The sequence below is a fragment of the Heterodontus francisci genome, chromosome 7, assembly GCF_036365525.1.
Source record: "Heterodontus francisci isolate sHetFra1 chromosome 7, sHetFra1.hap1, whole genome shotgun sequence".
Classification (NCBI taxonomy): Eukaryota; Metazoa; Chordata; class Chondrichthyes; order Heterodontiformes; family Heterodontidae; genus Heterodontus; species Heterodontus francisci.
This window is the reverse complement of record NC_090377.1, coordinates 65,471,879-65,492,087: the sequence shown is the minus strand read 5'-3', so window position 1 is coordinate 65,492,087 and position 20,209 is coordinate 65,471,879. Positions and strand designations below refer to the sequence as shown.

Genomic DNA, 20,209 nt, shown 5'->3' with positions numbered 1-20,209 from the left:
AACCGCGCTGTGCTTCTGGGTACACTCGATCTGCAAGTAAATGCAGTAAGTGGTTAACAAATTCTGCTACCTTGGGTCCACGGTGACAGACAATCTATTCCTTGATGCGGAGCTCAATACGTACATAGGGAAAACAGCTACCACCGTAGGCTGACTCACAAAATGCGCATAGGATAACATCAAGCTGACCCTTTGGACCAAGCTGATGGTTTTTCAGGCCTGTGTTCTCAGCACCTTGCTGTATGGCAGTGAAACATTAATGACTTGTATCTACCAGGAAAAGAAGCTCAATAATTTCTATTCTCGCTGTCTGCGGCGCATTATAGTTACATCCTGGCAAGGACAAAATCACAAATGCGGCAGTCCTCTCAAAGGCAGAGTTCCCATGTGTGTTGGCACTAATCAAACAGAGGTGGCTTTGGTGCATCGGACACGTCCGCAGGATGGAGGACTGTCGTATACCCAAGGACCTTCTGTGTGGTGAGGTAGCCGGGGCCAGAGGACCAGTGGGGTGCCCAAAGCTCTGCTTCAAGGATGCTTGCAAGTGTGACATGAAGGCCCTAAATGTCGACTATTGCACCTGGGAGTCACTAGCTGGCAAAAGAGGGAAATGGCAACACATCCTGTGGACTGGCATGCACTCCTACAACGATCAGTTGCTACAGCGGCTTGGCAACAGACATCATCGCCAAAAACAACAATTCACAGTGTCACGTGGCAGCTTCTCCTGTGGCACTTGTGGCAGAACCTGCATCTCAAGGATTGGCCTTCATTGCCATCAGCAAAGATGCACCAAGAGAAGACACTCCACCTAAATGGATTGTTTGCTGCATGTCCATCATCTTTCGTAGATGCAAGGATGCCAACAACAATACAATCAAGAAAGTAACTAAGAAAGATAGGGTGGTAAGTTGCCCAGTATGCCCATTTTATAGCGGCTTAAAGCATATCAGCACATTTCCTTGGCAATATTTATAAAATTGCTGGTAGCATTGACTGCAATCGATCCCCACACTGCCCAGCCAATACATAGCAAAGGCCAAAATCAAGACCCAATTTTTACAAACTTTCTAGAGGTGCAATTTTTGAAATCAGCTCAGAGAAGCTTAAAGGGCTGGTGGAAATCAAGCCCATCACTCCTACTGCTTCCTCTAGAGAAAGGCAGAATTATACCTCACACCTATGTGCATAAGTTATTGAACACCATATTTGCTTGAAAGTTATTTGAAATTCAGCGGTAGACAACAAATGCTATTTCAAAATGTAGAAACCCAGTTGTGAATCAAAATCGGACACAAGATAATTAAACATGTGCTTTAAAAGTTTCTTGAAAATGTTACTGTCCCAGTGCTTATGAGCAAGCTCTATATAAAGAACTTAATATTTCACCTGTTTCCACAAGAAATGAAAGGATTACTGTTCGACATTTTAAACCTTCAAGAGAGAATGGGATCTTATCTTATTTATATTACCTTAGGGTCATTGAGTCATTGTGCCACAGGAGGAAGCTCGAACCTATCGAGTCCATGCTGGCTCTCTGTAGAGCAATGCAATCAGTCCCATTCCCCCACTTTATTGCCATAGCTCTGCAAGTTTATTTCCCTCAAGTGCCGATCCAATTTCCTTTTGAAATCATTCATCTTCTCCACTTTCACTAAACTTGTAGGCAGTGAGTTCTAGGTCATTACCACTCACATTCCACTTGCATCTCTTGCCCAAAAACTTAAATCTGTGACCCCTAGTCCTTGTAATATCAGGTAATGGGAACAGCTTTTCTTTGTCTACCTTATCTAAACCTGTCATAATCTTGTACACCTCTATCAAATCTCCCCTCAATCTCCTTTGTTCCAGGAAGAACAACCCCAGATTCTCCAACCTAACCTTGTAGCTAAAATCCCGAATCCCTGGAACCATTTGGGTAAATCTCTTCTGCACCCTCTCAAGGATCCTCACATCCTTCCTGGTGTGGTGACCAGAACTGGGCGCAATTCTCTAGTTGTGGCCTAAATAGAGCTTTATAAAGGTTCAGCATAACTTTCCTGCTTTTGTACTCAATACTTCTATTTATGAAGCCCAAGATCCCATATGCTTTGCTAACTAATCTCTCAATATGTCCTTCCACCTTCAAAGATCTACACACATCGGAACATAGGAAGATCGGAACATAGGAAGATAGGAACAGGAGTAGGCCATTTAGCCCCTCGAGCCTGTCCCGCCATTCAGTGAGATCATGGCTGATCCGCGGCCTAACTCCATATACCTGCCTTTGGCCCATATCCCTTAATATCTTTGCTTAACAAAAATCTAATTTAAAATTAACAACTGTTCTAGCTTCAACTGCTGTTTGTGGGAGAGAGTTCCAAACTTCTGCCACCCTTTGCTGAAGAAATGCCTCCGAACAGCTCTCCTGAACGGTCTGGTCCTAATTTTTAGACTATGCCCCCTAGTTTTAGAATCTCCAACCAGTGGAAATAGTTTATCTTTATCTAGCCTGTCTTTTCCTGTTAATATCTTGAAGACTTCAATCAGATCACCCCTTAACCTTCTAAATTCTAGCGAAAACAGGTCTAATTTGTGTAATCTCGCCACGTAACTTAACCCCTATAGCCCAGGTATCATTCTTGTAAACCTACGTTGCACTCTGTCCAAGGCCAATATAACCTTCCTAAAGTGTGGTGCCCAGAACTGCTCACAGTACTCCAAATGGGGTCTAACCAGGGTTTTGCACAGCTGCAGCTCTGTGTCTTTATACTCCAGTCCTGTAGATATAAAGGCTGGCATTCCATGAGCCTTCCTGATTATTTTCTGCACTTGCTCATGGCATTTTAAAGATCTATGCACCTGAACCCCCAAGTCTCTTTGGACATCCACTGTACTTAACCTCTTCCCATTTAGAAAGTACCCTGCTCTATCCTTTTTTGGTTCAAAATGGATAACCTCACACTTGCCCGCATTGAAATCCATCTGCCACAGTTTTACCCACTCACCTAGTCTGTCTGTTTGCAATTTTATGCCATCATCTAGACTGTCTACTGCCGCATAACTTTGTATCATCAGCAAATTTGGATATATGAACCCCCAGGATCCTCTTTAGAAATATGCCATTTGGTCTATATTGCCTCTCCCTATCTTTTCTGCCAAAATGCATTTCCTCACACTTCTCTGCATTAAATTCCATCTGCAATTTGTCTGCGCATTCTGCTAGGTTATATCCCATTGCAGTGGATTGGGATCATCCTCACTGCCTGCCACATCTCCAAGTCTGGTATCACTGGCAAATTTTGAAATTTTGTATTCCAATATGCAAGTCATATCTCAAAAAAGCAGTGGTCCTGGCACTGAACCTTGAGGAACACCACTGTATACCATCCTCTAATCTGCTAAACAATCATTTAACATGACCCACTATTTTCTGTCTTTAAGCCAAAATATCGTCCAAGCTGACACTGACCCTCCTATTCAATGAGTCTCAATTTTGTTAAGCAACCTTTTATGTGCTACTTTGTCAAAGGCTTTCTTAAAATCCATATAGGTGACATCCATTGCTTTCCCTTCATCAACCTTCTCTGTTACTTCATCAAAAAATACAATTAGTCAAGCATGATCTGCTTTTTACAAATCCTTGCTGTCTCTCCTTAGTTAACTTAAAGCTTTCCCTAATTATTGTTTCTAAAACCTTACCCACCACTGATGTTAAACTGACTTGGTCTGTTGTAACTAGGAATGCCCTTACATCTTTTCTTGAATAATGGTGTCACATTTGCCACTCTACAATTCAGTGGCACCTCCCTGTACCTCGGGAAGATTAGAGGATTATGGCAAGCCCTTCTGCTATCCCCACGCCCACTTCCTTTGGTGGCAAGCCATCCAGACCAGGTGACTTATCCACTCTAAGCATAGCCAACCTTTCCGGTATATCCTTCCTATCAATTTTCAGTCCATCCATGACCTCTGCTATCTCTACTTCTATCGCTATTTTGTCAGCATCCTCTTTCTTAGTGAACACCAAATGCAAAGCACTCAGTAAGTATTCTAGGTTTGCCCTGCAACTCTAAGCATTTATCACCCTCTTTGTCCCTAGTAGGCTCTGTAATGAGTTATTTTATGTTGTCTGACTCAACATAAATGAGATGCATGGAGTTCAGTTGGTTGAAGATCTCAAACAGGTTTATTAACAGCTAAAATATGATGTTGTTGCTATTACAGAGACTTGGTTGAGGGAAGGGCAGAATTGGCAGCTAAATGTTCCAGGCTTTAGAAGCTTCAGGCGGGATAGAGGGGGATGTAAAAGGGGTGGGGGAGTTGCATTACTGATTAAGGAGAATAGCACAGATGTACTGCGGGAGGACACCTCAGTGGGATCATGCAGCGAGGCAATATGGGTGGAGCTCAGGAATAGGAAGGGTGCAGTCACGATGTTGGGGGTTTACTACAGGCCTCCCAACAGCCAGCGGGAGGTAGAGGAGCAGATATGTAGACAGATTTTGGAAAGATGTAAAGGTAACAGGGTTGTGGTGGTGGGTGATTTTAACTTCCCCTATATTGACTGGGACTCACTTAGTGCTAGGGGCTTGGATGGGGCAGAATTTGTGAGGAGCATCCAGGAGGGCTTCTTGAAACAGTATGTAGATAGTCCAACTAGGGATGGGGCCATTCTGGACCTGGTATTGGAGAATGAGCCCGGCCAGGTGATCGAAGTTTCAGTGGGGGAGCATTTCGGGAACAGTGACCATAATTCCAAAAGTTTTAAGGTACTTGTGGATAAGGATAAGAGTAGTCCTCGAGTGAAGGTGCTAAATTGGGGGAAGGCTAATTATAACAATATTAGGCAGGAACTGAAGAATTTAGATTGGGGACGGCTGTTTGAGGGTAAATCAACATCTGACATGTGGGAGTCTTTCAAACGTCAGCTGATTAGAATCCAGGACCAGCATGTTCCTGTGAGGAAGAAAGACAAGTTTGGCAAGTTTCGGGAAGCTTGGATAACACGGGATATTGTGAGCCTAGTCAAAAAGAAAAAGGAAGCATTTGTAAGGGCTGGAAGGCTAGGAACAGACGAAGCACTTGAGGAATATAAAGACAGTAGGAAGGAACTTAAGCAAGGAGTTAGGAGGGCTAAAAGGGGTCATGAAAAGTCATTGGCAAACAGGATTAAGGAAAATCCCAAGGCTTTTTATACATATATAAAGAGCAAGAGGGTAACCAGGGAAATGGTTGGCCCACTCAAGGACAGAGATGGGAATCTATGTGTGGAGCCAGAGGAAATGGGCAAGGTGCTAAATGAGTACTTTGCATCAGTATTCACCAAAGAGAAGGACTTGGTGGATGATGAGCCTAGGGAAGGGAGTGCAGATAGTCTCAGTCATCTCATTACAAAAAGGAGGAGGTGTTGGGTGTCTTGCAAAGCATTAAGGTAGATAAGTCCCCAGAGCCTGATGGGATCTACCCTAGAATACTGAGGGAGGCAAGGGAAGAAATTGCTGGGGCCTTGACAGAAATCTTTGCATCCTCATTGGCTACAGGTGAGGTCCCAGAGGACTGGAGAATAGCCAATGTTGTTCCTTTGTTTAAGAAGGGTGGCAAGGATAATCCAGGAAATTATAGGCCGGTGAGCCTTACGTCAGTGGTAGGGAAACTATTAGAGAGGATTATTCAGGACAGGCTTTACTCCCATTTGGAAACAAACAAACTTTTTAGCGAGAGACAGCATGGTTTTGTGAAGGGGAGGTCGTGTCTTACTAATTTGATTGAGTTTTTTGAGGAAGTGAAGAAGATGATTGATGAAGGAAGGGCAGTGGATGTTATCTATATGGACTTTAGTAAAGCCTTTGACAAGGTCCCGCATGGCAGACTGGTACAAAAGGTGAAATCACACGGGATCAGAGGTGAGCTGGCAAGATGGATGCAGAACTGGCTCGGTCATAGAAGACAGAGGGTATCAGTGGATGGGTGTTTTTCTGAATGGAGGAATGTGACTAGTGGTGTTCCGCAGGGATCAGTGCTGGGACCTTTGCTGTTTGTAGTATATATAAATGATTTGGAGGAATATGTAGCTGGTCTGATTAGTAAGCTTGCGGACGACACAAAGGTTGGTGGAGTTGCGGATAATGATGAGGATTGTCAGAGGATACAGCAGGATATAGATCGGTTGGAGACTTGGGTGCAGAAATGGCAGATGGAGTTTAATCCGGACAAATGTGAGGTAATGCATTTTGGAAGGTCTAATGCAGGTGGGAAGTATACAGTAAATGGCAGAACCCTTAGGAGTATTGACAGGCAGAGAGATCTGGGCGTACAGGTCCACAGGTCACTGAAAGTGGCAACGCAGGTGGATAAGGTAGTCAAGAAGGCATACGGCATGCTTGCCTTCATCGATCGGGGCATAGAGTATAAAAATTGGCAAGTCATGTTGCTGCTTAGTTAGGCCACACTTAGAATATTGCATGCAATTCTGGTCGCCACACTACCAGAAGGACGTGGAGGCTTTGGAGAGGGTACAGAGGAGGTTTACCAGGATGTTGCCTGGTCTGGAGGGCATTAGCTATGTGGAGAGGTTGGAAAAACTCAGATTGTTTTCACTGGAACGACGGAGGTGGAGGGGCAACATGATAGAGGTTTACAAAGTTATGAGCGGCATGGACAGAGTGGATAGTCAGAAGCTTTTTCCCAGGGTGGAAGAGTCAGTTACTAGGGTACATAGGTTTAAGGTGCGAGGGGCAAAGTTTAGAGGGGATGTGCGAGGCAAGTTTTTTACACAGAGGGTGGTGAGTGCCTGGAACTTGCTGCCAGGGGAGGTGGTGGAAGCAGATACAATCGCGACGTTTAAGAGACATCTTGACAAATACATGAATAGGAAGGGAATAGAGGGATATGTGCCCCGGAAGTGCAGAAGGTTTTAGTTTAGGCAGGCTTCAAGATCGGCGCAGGCTTGGAGGGCCGAATGGCCTGTTCCTGTGCTGTACTATTCTTTGTTCTAAACTATTATACAGTGCGGAGCTAACTATTTACAGAACCTTACTCTGGGTGTTAAAGTAGCAGAGTGACTCTCGCTCTGAGTCACATGACTACATCCTGGCACTTAGCTCATTAGCATACTAAAATCTTAAAGGGATATCCCTCTTAAAAGCAATCATACAACATCCCCTTCTTTCCAAAGAGAAGCCTCATATGCTAAAAGTAAAAACATATAAAATTAGATAACATCAAAATTATTTACACAGGTATAGAGATTATGAACTTTAAAAGTATAGAGGCTCAAATGTCCATATATCGTTTTGGTGGTTTGACAACTCTTGCTCTGGAAATTTGCATATCATCTGTTTCTCTTGTTAGGAGAGTTTCCAACTTTTGTTAACTTTTGAGTATTTTTGTTTTAAAACCGAAATGGATTCCAAGATGCTGGAACTTTGAGTGTTTTTTTTAAAGGCCACCAGAAAGTTTGGACTGAATTTAAACTGTAAACTGTTACTGAAAGGCTCCTGTTTTCAAATAACCCGTTTTTAAAAAATCCTTCTATTTCTTTGTAAGAGCCGTAAACAAAAATCCCTTTTATTTTTTCCCAATTAACTGGTGTGTATGTATGTGTGTGTGTGTGTAAGGGTTAGGATAAATAAGGGGATTTAATATTTCAATTGGTGTGTATGTTTTACTTTCTTATTGGTTAAGACTTGGTTTATAATAAATGGATAATTTTGTTGTTTATTGAAAAAATCTGGTTGGTGTGCTTTACTCTGGGGAAAAATAGAGTAGATGATTGACTGTTTTGGTAAGTGAGAAAACTTAAATATATGTTGTGAAAAGTGGAGAAGTTGGTCTAGAATAAACAGTGCACTCCTCCGCCTCAGTCGTAGCATATAATTGGGGGCTCTTGTCGGGATAAACCCAATGCTGATGATGTTCAATTGTAAGTGGGGTGATAATATTTGAAAAAGGAAAATAAAAGAACCAGATTTCTTATGTACAAGAGTAAAGTCTACACCACTGGAATGTCTTTATCAGTTGCTGAGACTTTTGTAGGGAAGGAGGATGTATCCCTGAGTGAGTATGCAACTTAACTAAGGTTAAGCTAATAGCATTGGCAGCACAATTGTGGTTAGAGCTAAAACCAGGAGTTAAGAAAGCAGATATAATGGAAGTAATAGCACAACATTTGGAATTGGATGAAGAAGAAAGCAAACCAGAGGATAGTGCAGTGGAATTAGCTGAAGTTCAGTTACAGATGGAGAAACTGGAGCTTCAACAGGTAAAAGAAAAAACAATAGAAATCGAAAAACTTAAGCTTCAACAAGAAAAAGAAAAAGAAATAGCGATAAAATAACTTGAGCAGGAAAAAGAATTAAGAAAGTTTGAGTTTGAAAAAGAATTGACAATGAAATAAACTTTGAGTTTGAGGAAAGGGAAAGAGCAAGAAAAAGAGAAGGAAATTAATTCAAATTAAAAAAGTTGGAACTAAGACAAAAGAGTGGCCTTGACGCCAGTGAAGATTCTGGTAAGGAAGAATCTGACTGCAGCCCAGGACCTAGCTGAAAGCTGTTTATACTGATACAAGCTCTCCCTAAGTTTGAGGAAAGTGATGTAGAGCCATTTTCATTTCTTCTGAAAAGATAGCCAAACAAATGAGATGGCCAAACGAAGGCTGGACAATGCTTATGCAAAGCAGGTTGTTGGGCAGAGCTCATGAAGTTTATGCCTTGCTTTCTGAAGAGGCTTCTGCAGATTATGAGATGGCAAAAAAGGCTATTCGCGCTGCCTATGAGTTAGTCCTTGAAGCTTACTGACAGAAATTTCGGAACCTCTGGAGATTGTCTGGGCAGACTTATAAAGAATTTGAGAGGGTAAAGCAAATTAATTTTGATTGTTGGATACAGGCACTAAAGATGGAAGCTATGTATGAGAACCTTAGGGAACTAATTCTCCTAGAAGAATTTAAAAATTCACTCCCTCCATTAGTAAGAACACGTGTAGAGAACCAGAAGATTTCTAGGTCCAGACAGGCAGCGGAAATTGCTGATGATTATGAGCTTGTGTATAAGCCCAAACCCTTTGTCCATCACCCCCACAAACCCGAGAAGGATAGAAGGTATGAGAGTGAAAGGAAAACAAGTAGCCAGGGACAAGAAGGGATGGCTGGAAATGCCCCAGGATCTTCTCCTCAGGCTAGAAGGGAAGATACTAAGAGTGGAAGTGAGGTCCGCCAGCCAAAGTGTTACCATTGTCACAAGGTGGACGATCTTCGTGCAGAATGCTGAAGTTACGAGGTAAACTCATGAGACTTATTGGGGTGCACAAAGTCAAGGCAGAGAAAGGGTCCCTGACTGAGAGTACAGCAGATCAGACTGTAGCTCTGACAGCAGCTGTAAAGCCAAATACAAAAACCATTGTGAGTGCAGGGGTTGTGAATAAGATACCTGAGAGTTATAGGGAATTCTTGTTGACAGAAAAAGCCTTATCCCTCAAGTGAGGTAGGCAAATCTATTGTTATACAGGAAACACCCAAACTATTTTTCTGGGGAAAGACATAACATTTCTACCAGAGAGCATACTGAATGCTAAAGTTTTAGTAAGTGGTATTGGTGGGGAGTACATACCCATACATTTGCATCTAGTGCATCTAGAGTGTGACCTAATGTCTGGAACGGTAACTGTAGGAGTTGTCCATAGTTTGCCAGTAGACGGAGTTGATCTCCTCGTGGGGAATGATATGGCCTGAGTGAAAGTAGTAGCTTCTTCCATAGTCACGGAGAAATCAAGTGAAGTTAAAGAGACATAACAGTTACAGGAAAAGGTGCCAGGAATTTTTCCGTCTTGTGTAGTAACCTGAACAATAGCAAAACAAGTTGCTTTGTCGGAAGTAGAATTGGCACCACAGACAGACAGCCGAATATCTGAAACTTTCTTTGGGGATTTGGATAATCCAAAGGAAATGTCTAATAGGTTTTCTCTGATCACAGCTTAGCAAGCTGATCCAGAGTTAAAGTAGCACAATCAGCTCAAAAAGAAGCTGAGGCAAAAGGAGTTTCGGAAGGCTATTATATTTAAGATGGGGTTCTGATGAGGAAGTGAGACCACCTCACAGACCTGCAGACAAAGAATGGACGGTAGTTCAACAGATAGTGGTACCACCTACGTATCACCGGGAACTATTAAAGTTAGCACATGAAATTCCTATAGCGGGACGTGTGGGGATCCAGATGACCAAATCACATATAAGTCAACATTTTTACTGGCCAGGTCTTCCCAAGGACGTGGTGCAATTTTGTAAACCGTGCCATTGTTGCCAGATTGTGGGAAAACTGCAACCTTCCATAAAACCGGCATCTCTAATTCCCATACCAGTTATTGGGGAACCATTTAATAGGGTGTTGGTAGCCTACGTAGGACTTTTACTGAAAACAAAAGCAGAACACCAATATATACTCACTATCATGGATATGACTACTCGGTTTCCAGAGGCCATTCCCTTGAGAACAATTTCCACTAAGGCAGTGGTAGAGGTGTTAACCCAGCTCTTCACCAGTTATGGTTTAACGATTGAGATTTACTTGGATCGAGGTTCCAATATTATGACTAAAATATTTTAGGAAGCTATGGGTAATTTGGGTGTAACACAGTTAAAATCTTCAGCATACCACCCACAGACACAGGGAGCTTCAGAAAGGTACCATCAGACCCTCAAAATAATGATTAGGGCATACTGTCATGAATATCCCAATGATTGGGATAAAGGGCTAGACTTTCTTTTATTTGCCACTAGGGATTCACCTAATGAATCTACAGGTTTTAGTCCTTTTGAATTAGTTTATGGACATGAGATTAGAGGCCCTCTAAAGCTAATTAAAGAAAGGTTTTTAGAACAGAGGGATAAATCTTCTGTACCATATTATGTATCTTTGTTCCGGGAATGACTCACGAGAGCTTGCAAAGTGGCTCAGGAACACCTTAAAGCTTTCCAAACAACTATGAAGAAATAGGCAGACAAGCATGCTAAGACCCAAACATTTCAACCAGGTGATGAAGTGTTAGTGTTCCTACCTTTACAGGGTGAACTATTGAAAGCATGGTTCAGTGGTTCGTATAAAGGGGCCAAGAGAATTGATAAGGTAAATTATTTGATTGACACCCCAGATCACCAGAAAAAGAATCGACTGTGTCATATTAATATGTTAAAACAATATTATCGCCGGGAGGAGGATAAGCAAGCACAGGTATGTCAGGTAGTAGGGACAGTTAAGTATGAAAGGGATAGTGAGGATGAGGCAGTAGGAGGCCTAGACAATTCTCAAATTGAACCTCCTACTATCCTGTTAGCTAATACTGAATTGCTAGAGAGATTGGACACATGCTTTCATATTTAGATGCAGAACAATGAGAGGACCTAACAAGGCTACTCACAGCATTTAAAAGAGTCTGTAGGGATAAGCCAGGATGTACAATCTTAGCCACACATGATGTGGATGTAGGGGAATCCGTTCCTATAAAATAGCATCTTTACCACTTTACCTCTTTGCTGACGATGTTGCATGAACATCTCACACTGAAGAGTGTCTGCAGAGACTCATCGACAGGTTTGCGGCTGCCTGCAATGAATTTGGCCTAACCATCAGTCTCAAGAAAACGAACATCATGGGACAGGACGTCAGAAATGCCCTATCTATCAATATCGGCGACCACACTCTGGAAGTGGTTCAAGAGTTCACCTACCTAGGCTCAACTATCACCAGTAACCTGTCTTTCGATGCGGAATTAGACAAGCGCATGGGAAAGGCTCCCTCTGCTATGTCCAGACTGGCCAAGAGAGTGTGGGAAAATGGCACACTGACACAGAACACAGAAGTCCAAGTGTATCAAGCCTGTCTCCTCAGTACCTTGCTCTACGGCAGCGAGGCCTGGACAACATATGTCAGCCAAGAGCGACGTCTCAATTCATTCCATCTTTGCTGCCTCCGGAGAATCCTTGGCATCAGGTGGCAGGACCGTATCTCCAACACAGAAGTCCTCGAGGTGGCCAACATCTCCAGCATATACACCCTACTAAACCAGCGGCGCCTGAGATGGCTTGGCCATGTGAGCCGCATGGAAGATGGCAGGATCTCCAAAGACACATTGTACAGTGAGCTCGTCACTGGTACCTGACCCACCGGCTGTCCATGACTCCGCTTTAAAGACGTCTGCAAACGCGACATAAAATCCTGTGACATTGATCACAAGTCGTGGGAGTCAGTTGCCAGAGATCGCCAGAGCTGGCGGGCAGCCATAAAGGCGGGGCTAAAGTGTGGTGAGTCGAAGAAACTTAGCAGTTGGCAGGAAAAAAGACAGAAGCGCAAGGGGAGAGCCAACTGTGTAACAGCCCCGACAACCAATTTTATCTGCAGCTCCTGTGGAAGAGTCTGTCACTCTAGAATTGGCCTTTATAGCCACTCCACATGCTGCTGCACAAACCACTGACCACCTCCAGGCGCTTACCCATTGTCTCTCGAGACAAGGAGGTCAAAGAAGAAGAAGACCACTTAAGTCCAGAGATGCAGGCCCAGGTAAAAGCAGAAATCCAATACAAGCTGGAAAACCACCTAATTGAACCCAGTCAAAGCAGTTAGAGTTCACCAGTCATATTAGTTTGTAAACCTGATGGTTCAACTAGACTTTGCATAGACTACAGAAAGGTTAGTGCAGTCACAAAGGCTGACTCCTACCCAATTCCTCACTTAGAAGACTGTATTGACAGAGTGGGCAGTGCCATGTTTCTGACAAAAATAAATTTGTTAAAGGGATACTGGCAGGTTTGTTTAACAGCCCGAGCTGAAGAAATATCAGCTTTTGTCACACCGGATAGTCTTTTCCAGTGCCAAGTGTTGCCATTCAGGCTAAATAATGTCCCAGCAACCTTTCAGAGACTGATGACCTAAGTGGTAGCCAGTGTTCCTAACTGTGTAGTTTACCTTGATGATGTGCTGGTATACAGTGACACTTGGAAGGACCACTTGAAACAACTAGAACCTCTGTTTAGAAAATTCCAATCAGCTGATTCAGTAATAAACCTTGCCAAAAGCGAATTCACAAAAGTGAGAGTGTCCTACCTTGGGCATATAGTAGGGAAAGGACAAGAGTTGCCAAGAAGAGCGAAAGTACAAGCATTGCTGGAGTTCCCTACCCCTAAGACTAAGCATGAAATCATGAAGTTTTTGGGGATGTGTGGTTTCTACTGAAAGTTTGTTCCAAATTTCAACACTGTAGCTGCTCCACTAACAGATTTGCTACAGAAAAATGAAAACCAAGGTAGTGTGGTCAGGAGAGTGCCAAGCAACTTGTGAAAAGCTGAAGGCCATATTGATGAATGAACCAGTGTTGACTGCTGCAACTTTCACTAAGCCCTTCAAGGTAGCAATTGATGCTCGTGATCTGGGGGTCGGTGCAGTCATGTTACACAACGATGAATCAGACAGAGAAAAGCCAGTGGGATACTTTTCAAAAAAACTAATTTGACACAAAAAGAGATATTCCGCAGTAGAAAAATAAACCTTAGGTCTATTATTTGCTCTGAAGCATTTTGAAGTCTATGTCCGCCACGACTACAGGGAGACACTGGTATATACTGACCATAACCCCTTAGCCGCTGTGGAAAAAATAAAAAAAACAAAATGCTAGACTGTTCCGATGGAGTTTAGTATTACTGCCCTATCACTTAAAGATTGTACACATTGCAGGCAAAAATAATGTTATTGCAGATGTTTTATCGCAAATTTAACTTTGCTTTGAGTTATAAGCAAAATTGTATTAACTACAGGTGAATGGGTGATGAATGTGAAAAAAATGTGTTTTAAAATGTTTTCAACTTTTGTTTTGTACATTGTAATGAAATGCATTTAAAATGGTGTTTCATTTCTCCAAGGGTGGAGGTGTTACGAGTGTTTCCATTTTTTGTTAAACTTTGAGAATTTGTGCTTTCAGACTGAAATGGATTCCAAGATGCTTGAATTTTGAATGTTTTTTTGAAAAAAGGAAGGTCACCAGAAGGTTTGGACTGAATTTAAACTGTAAAGAGTTACTGGAAGGTACCTGTTTTCAAATAACCTAGCGGGGGTTGTTTTTGACTTGGAGAGATGTTTACAAAGAAGTGACAAGTCAAGATTTATAGATGTCATGAGACTGAACTTCTGAAAAGTTTTGGTTTCAATTTGAACTGTTAGAAAAGGACAGTTGGTGTTTCTGCCTGCACAGAAGAAAAACAGCTCATCTTTCTCTTGATAAGAAACCCTACATTTCCAGCATGCCTGTTTCCTATTTCTCCTGTATTTGAAGGAACCTTGCATTGAATATGTGCGTACTGAAATATTGTTGCTGCCTTCCTGCTGTAAGACCTATTTGGAGCCTTCTGCAGCTGCATCTCTTGGAAAGCCGACTCGATCTTCAACATCGCCTGAAAGCACTTTTCCAGGAAAATCCCAGTGACAGCCGTCGACATGCCCTTGGATGCCCAACCAATACAAAGGACACCTTTCCATACCTTCTTTTCAGCCTGAGTGTTTTATTTTAATTCCTTCTATTTCTTTGTAACAGCTGTAAAGAAAAATCCTTTTTTTTGCTAGTTAACTGGTGTGTATGTATGTGTGTGTGTGTGTGTGTGTGTGTGAGGGCTAGGATAAATAAGGGGCATTAGTATTGCAATTTGTGTGTATATTTTACTTTATTATTGGTTAAAACTTGTTTTATAATAAACAAATAATTTTGTTACTTATTAAAGAAAGCTGGTTGTTGTGCTTTATTCTGGGGAAAAATAGAGTATATGATTGATTCGGTAAGTGGGAAAATGTAAATATAGGTTGTGGCCTATGGAGAAGTGGGACTAGAATAAGCAATGCACTCCTTCTGCCTCGGTCGTAACACTGTTCTTTCTGAAGTTTCTCCTTCTCTGCATTCACTTCTGTTGCTCTGCTTCCTGTTTGCTTGTGTTCTAGCCTGACGTCCGGCTGCATCTTTGGAGCCAGATTTCTTGCATAGGCGGGCCCAATGTCCTTTTGCACCGCATGCCTTACACAGATCTCGAAATGCAGGACAACTTTGCGGTAAATGGCACCAACTACACAGCTTGCTTGCTCTTTTTGACCTGGTTATTGTGCCGATGCTGTTGGCTCACCTTGTGCTTGCAGGTGTTGTTGTCCAGCTACGGCTTTGTATTTCCTGCCATCTTCCAGCAGGGTATCAATGCTGTGACTTTTCTTTTTCCCCAAGAGGTCTTTCTGAAATGCTTCAATGGGTGTTGAGACAATCACCAGCTCCATTAGTCGCTCTGACATCTCAGTTTCTGAGAAATCACATTTGGTGCCCTTACTTTGACATCTATTAATGAACTGGTCTATCGATTCCTGTGGCTGTTGCCTGTAGGATATCAATTCCAGGCGGTGAATTCTAAAATTCACTCTTAATCAAAGTTGGTCTTCTATCACTTTCCATATCTTTGAAGGATCTTTCTGTTCCTCTTCAGATAAGCCAGAGGTGTTGAGCCTGTGTAATCCCTCATTTCCAACTGCTATTAATATTTTTACAGCCTGTTTTTCTGGTTCTGCAATCAATTGGTCTATAAAGCATAATGGCATTTTTTTGTTGGAACAGTTTGAACTCAGTTCATTCTGGGAAATTTAGTATCCATTTTCCTGCTGTTCTCTAGCTTAAAACCCGCTTTAAGACTTGGCTCTATGACTCTATCCTGCTTTCCCTTTTAAAAAAATATCTCTTGGCTGCTTTGATTGACAGGAGCAAGAGTTTTACCAGTGCTTGTCTGTTGATCTTGCTTCCAACACTCGAGTCTGTCTGTTTACACAACTGTGCAATAGGCATTTCAAGTGTTTTTTTCTCTGCTAGAGTTTGTTTATACAGCTGCTCAATAGGCAATTCTTCATGCTTGTTTTTTAAACTTTGGCTGAGTGAATGAAGGCTCTGCAGCGTTCAAGTGTTTTTTTTTTATAGCTTTAGCTATGAGCTGCGTGAATGGAGGATTCCCGCGCTTTTTAATGTCGGACGCCTCCTGTAATGACGCTGAGCACAGTCAGTGTGGGGGAAGGATCGGGTCTTACTCGTATTTTTTACCTAGATCTTGTAGACAAAAGCAATCTTTTTTAAAGCAGTACCGTCGGAACAATGACTTACCTGATTTACTTGCAGCCTCTCGTTCTGAGGGCTGTCTTCTACAGCTGGAGGTAAGTTCTTTTTTTTTTTACTGTTTGGGCCAGTATTTATTTTTAACTTTCTCTCTTATGGTGTCGAAAGGTAGTTTTCAAAGCTGTTTTACCTGTCGTCTTCAATCTTAAATTCTGAGTTCTCACCTCTGTTCCCACCATATGATGAGTTCTTTTATGTTGTCTGATGCAACATAAATGAGATGCATGGAATCCAGTTGGTTTAAGATCTCAAAGAGGTTATTAACAACTGAACTATTATACAGTGCAAAACCAACTATTTACAGAACCTTACTCTGGGTGTTTCAGTAGCAGAGTGACTCTGGCACCAAGTCACATGACTGCATCCTAGCACTTAGCTCATCAGCATTACTAAGATCTGAAAGGGATATCACTCATAAAGGCAATCATGCAGCAGGCCCCACACCATCTCTTACAATGCGCTTGCAATTTACATGGCAGTAGAAGACTTTTGGATTCCCTTTTATGTTAACTGTCATTCTATTCTCATATTGTCTCTTTGCTGGTCTTATTTTCCTCTTCACTTCCCCTCTCAACTTGGCTTGGTTCTCACTTTAAGAATTCACCTGGCATACATCATACACACTCTTTTTTTGTTTCATCATATTCTCTCTCTCATCATCCAAGGAGCCCTGGCTTTGGTTCGCTTACCTTTTGTCCTTGTTGGAATGGACCTGGCCTGTATCTGAAACATCTCCTCCTTCAAGATCACTCATTGTTCCATTACAAATTTTCCTGTCAATCTTTTATTCCATTTTACCCTGGCTACATCCCCTCTCATCCGATTTAAGTTAGCCCTCTTCCAATTTAGAAGTTCTGCTTAAGATTGTTCCTTGCTCTTCTCCATTGCTAATCATAAACCTTATGATACAATGATCTCTCTTACCGAAGTGTTCACCATATCTTGTGTAAGTTATTGAGCTGGCCAAACAACTGCAGAGGATATAAATGTTACATGGTGATAAATGAACTTTTGTTGTCTTAATATATCACTTGGGTATGATTGCATTAAAGTTGCATGCATGGGCTAACTACTTTCTTGCCTTCATTAGCAGCTTATTCGATGTAATTGAAAGTAGTGATTTTTGCTTTGTTCCTGATACTGTTGTCCACAGAGTGTCTCAAGGTCAAACATCAGTTGAATCAGTGCAGGGTTGTAGATCAATTGCAGCAAACCTTCAGTGCTGAGAAAAGAAAGTTAAGAATTACCTGAGCCACACGCAAATTGGCATAGGGCAAATAAGATTAGAGAAATTAATGCATGGCTCAAAGACTAGTGTGGTAGAAGTGGGTTCTGGTTCATGGGGCACTGGCACCAATACTGGGGAAAGTGGTGGCTGTACCGTTGGGACAGTCTACACTTGAACCGTGCTGGGGCCAGTGTTCTAGCGAGCCACATAACTAAGGAACTAGAGAGAACTTTAAACTGAATACTGGAGGCAAGAGATCAAATTTGGGAAGATATGGTAAACCAAGGAGTAGAGACAAGGCAAGGGAGAAAGGTATTAATATGAGAAATGATAAACAGACTGTGACAGGAAGGGACAGAGCGTACATATCTCAGAGTAAATCAACAGATAAGGCTAGAGGTTACAAAAATAATAAAAGAACAAAACTAAGGGCTCTGTATCTGAATGCACAGAGCATTCAAAACAAAACAGATGAAATGAGAGCACAAATAGAAATAAATATGATCTGATAGCCATTACAGAGACATGGCTGCAGGACGACATAGATTGGGACCTGAATATTGAAGGGTACATGGCATTTAGGAAGGACAGGAAGCTAGGAAAAGGTGGAGGGGTAGCTGTATCAATTAATGAAGGTATTAGCGCAATAAAGAGGGATGACCTAAGTTCAGGAGACCAGGGTGTAGAAGCAGTTTCGGTAGAGATGAGAAATCATAAAGGCAAGAAGTCACATGTGGGAGTGGTGTACAGGCCCCCTAACATGAACCACATTGTAGGATAGGGTATAAAGGAAGAAATAATGGCAGCTTGTCAGAAAGGTCCAGCGATAATTAGGGGGAATTTAACTACATATAGACTGGGAAAATCAGATGGGCAGAGGTAGCTTAGATGAAGAGTACATAAAATGTTTTCAGGATAATTTCTTGGAACAATACATTCTGGAGCCAACCAGAGAGCAGGCTATACTAGACCTGGTATTGTGCAACGAGATAGGATTAATTAGTGACTCATAGTTAAGGTGCCCCTAGGTAGCAGCAATCATAATATGATTGAATTTTACATTCAGTTTGAGGGAGAGAAGAGTGGGTCCAAGTTAAGTATTTTAAACTTAAATAAGGGCATTTATGAGGGCATGAAAGCAGAGCTAGCTAAAGTGAACTGGCAAATCAGGTTAACGGATAAGTCAATAGAGATACAGTGGCAGCCATTTAAGGAGTTATTTCAGAATACATAGAATAAATACATTTCAATGAGAAAGGAAAATTCCAAGGGTGGGACCCACCATCCGTGGTTAACTAAAACAGTTAAAGATAGTGTCAAACTTAAAGAAAAAGCCTATAATTGCGCAAAGGTGAGAGGCAGGTCAGAAGATTGGACAGAAGATAAAAAACAGCAAAGAATGACTAAAAGATTGATAAGGAAGGTAAAATTAGAGTATGAGAGAAAGCTAGCTAGAAATATAAAGACTGATAGTAAGAGTTTCTATAGATATTTTAAAAAGAAAAGAGTTAACAAATTGAGCGTTGGTCCTATAAAAAGTGAGTCTGGGGAATTAATAATGGATATTCAGGAGATGGCAGATGAATTGAACAGATATTTTGTATTAGTCTTCACTATTGAGGATACAAGTAACATCCCAGTATTAGCTGTAAGTCAGGAAATGGAAAGGAGGGAGGAACTCAAGAAAATTACAATCACCAGGGAAGTGGTACTAAACAAATTGCTGGAGCTGCAGGCTGACAAGTCTCCGGGTCTTGATGCACTTCATCCTATGGTGTTAAAAGAAGTGGCTAGTGAGATAGTTGATGCATTCATTTTAATTTTCCAAAATTCCCTAGATTTGGGGAAGGTTCCATTAGATTGGAAAATAGCAAATGTAACTCCTTTATTCAAAAAGGGAGAGAGACAGAAAGCAGGAAGCTACAGGCCAGTTAGCTTAATATTTGTCTTAGGGAAAATGTTAGAAGCTATTATTAAGGACATTATAGCAGAGCATTTAGAAAAATTCAAGGTAATGAGGCAGAGTCAACATGGTTTTGTGAAAGGGAAATCATGTTTAAGTAATTTATTGGAGTTCTTTGAGGAAGTTACATGTGCTGTGGATAAAGGGAAAACGGGGGATGTATTGTACTTAGATTTCCAGAAGGCATTTGATAAGGTGTCACATCAAAGGTTATTGCAGAAAATTAAATCTCATGGTGTAGGGGGTAACATATTGGCATGGAAAGAAGATTGGATAGCTAACAGGAAACAGAGAGTAGGCATAAATGGGTCATTTTCTGGTTGGCAAGATGTAATAAGTGGTGTGCCACAGGGCTCTGTGCTGGGGCCTCAACTTTTTACAATTTATATAAATGACTTAGACGAAGGGACTGCAGGTACGGTTGCTAAGTTGGCTGATGACACCAAGATAGGTAGGAAGTAACTTGTGAAGAGGACCTAAGGAAGCTACAAAGGGATGTAGATAGGTTAAGTGAGTGGGCAAAGACCTGGCAAATGGAGTATAATGTGGGAAAGTGGGAAATTGTTCACTTTGGCAGGAAGAATAAAAAAGAAGCATATTATCTAAATGGTGAGAGATTGTGGAGATCTGAGATGCAGAGGGATCTGTGTGTCCTAGTGCATGAATCGCAAAAGATTAGTATGCAGGTACAGCATGTAATCAGAAAAGCAAATAGAATGTTATCGTTTATCGTGAGGGGAATTGAATACGAAGGTAAGGAGGTTATGCTTCAGCTATACAGGGCATTGGTGAGACCCCATGTGGAGTACTGTGTACAGTACTGGTCTCCTTATTTAAGGAAGGATGTAAATACGTTTGAGGCAGTA

General features: G+C 41.8%; 1 protein-coding gene across 6 annotated transcripts in view; it reads left to right on the top strand.

Annotated features, from left to right (window-relative positions):
• The window catches only part of galnt13 (polypeptide N-acetylgalactosaminyltransferase 13), a 542,151-nt gene that overhangs the window by 352,647 nt on the left and 169,295 nt on the right, over positions 1-20,209 (top strand). The gene's annotated exons all lie outside the window — the stretch shown is intronic.